The sequence below is a fragment of the Salvelinus sp. IW2-2015 genome, linkage group LG15 (genome assembly GCF_002910315.2).
Source record: "Salvelinus sp. IW2-2015 linkage group LG15, ASM291031v2, whole genome shotgun sequence".
NCBI classification, from domain to species: Eukaryota; Metazoa; Chordata; class Actinopteri; order Salmoniformes; family Salmonidae; genus Salvelinus; species Salvelinus sp. IW2-2015.
The window spans coordinates 58,743,668-58,745,567 of record NC_036855.1 but is presented as its reverse complement, the minus strand read 5'-3'; the positions used below and the strand labels follow the sequence as shown (position 1 = coordinate 58,745,567).

The 1,900-nt window shown below is 36.2% G+C and overlaps 1 protein-coding gene across 1 annotated transcript in view; it reads left to right on the top strand.

Moving 5' to 3' along the window:
- LOC111973707 (semaphorin-7A-like) overlaps positions 1–1,900 on the top strand; it is a 19,513-nt gene that overhangs the window by 15,425 nt on the left and 2,188 nt on the right. The window lies entirely within an intron of this gene.

Below are 1,900 nucleotides of genomic sequence, written 5' to 3'. Positions count from 1 at the left end.
TTCTTAACTTTTAAGTTTCATGCTAACAGTTTGATAGTTGTAAATATATACAGTACCAGTTAAAAGTTTGGACATTGCAGGGTTTTTATTTATTTGTACTATTTTCTACATTGTAGAATTATAGTGAAGACATCAAAACTATGAAATAATACATATGGAATCAAAAAACTAAACTAATTTGGGCCAAGAAACATGAGCAATGGACATTAGACTGGTGGAAATCTGTCCTTTGGTCTGATGAGTCAAAATTTTGGGTTCCAACTGCCGTGTCTTTGTGAGACGCAAAGTAGGTGAACGGATGATCTCCGTATGTGTGGTTCCCACCGTGAAGCATGGAGGAGGAGTTGTGGGGGTGCTTTGCTGGTGACACTGTCAGTGATTTATTTAGAGTGCAAGGCACCCTTAACCAGCATGGCTACCACAGCATTCTGCAACAATACGCCATCCCATCTGGTTTGCGCTTAGTGGGACTATAATTTGTTTTTCAACAGGACAATGACCCAACACACCTCCAGGCTGTGTAAGGGCTATTTGACCAAGAAGGAGATTGATGGAGTGCTGCATCAGATGACCTGACCTCCACAATCACCCGACCTCAACCCAATTGAGATTGTTTGGGATGAGTTAGACCACAGAGTGGAGGAAAAGTCCTTCAAGACTGAAAAGCATTCTAGGTGAATCTGGTTGAGAGAATGCCAAGATTGTGCAAAGCTGTCATCAAGGCAAAGGGTGGCTACTTTGAAGAATCTCAAATCTCAAATATATTTTGATTTCTTTAACACTTTTTTGGTTACTACATGATTCCATATGTGTAATTTCATAGTGTATGTTTTCACTATTATTCTATAATGTAGAAAATAGTAAAAATAAAGAAAAACCCTTGAATGAGTAGGTGTCCAAACTTTTGACCGGTACTGTATATATATTTTTCTGTTGCTTATTTATTTGTATTAATATATATAATCAAAGTGAGTTCCAAAAGTATTGGGACAGTGACAATGTGTTGTTGTTTTGGCTTTGTACTCCAGCACTTTGGATTTAAAATGATACAATGACTATGAGGTTAATAACCTCTATGGGATGGGTGTCCCTAAACCGGGACGGTTGTTTCTAATGTGACTAGAATGACGTTGTATTCAACAGCCAACGTTCTGGGACATAGACATACATACAGTATGGGCAGAAAGTTTAAATTCTTGTTAATCTAACTGCAGTTTCCAATTAACAGTAGCAATTACAGTGAAAACATATCATGATATTTTTATGTTCAAATGTAGGAACTGGGGTCTACAGTTTGACCCCACCGCTGTCTCTGGCGCTACACCCACCCCGCCCGGACATCTAGATGTGTGAAAGTTAGTGAACTGTATAAGCTAATGATCCATCATGTATGACATTCCTGGGAGTGTGTAAACTTCAATTTTTCTATTACCATGGCATTTTTGCATAATCTCTATTAGAGGTCGACCGATTATGATTTTTCAATGCCGATACCGATTAATCGGACGATTTTTATATATATATTTGTAATAATGACAATTCCAACAATACTGAATGAACACTTATTTTAACTTAATATAATACATAAATAAAATCAATTTAGTCTCAAATAATGAAACATGTTCAATTTGGTTTAAATAATGCAAAAACACAGTGTTGGAGAAGAAAGTAAAAGTGCAATATGTGCCATGTAAAAAAGCTAAGTTCCTTGCTCAGAACATGAGAACATATGAAAGCTGGTGGTTCCTTTTAACATGAGTCTTCAATATTACCAGTTAAGAAGTTTTAGGTTGTAGTTATTATAGGAATTATAGGACTATTTGTCTCTATACCATTTGTATTTCATATAACTTTGACTATTGGATGTTCTTATAGGCACTATAGTATTGCCAGCCTAATC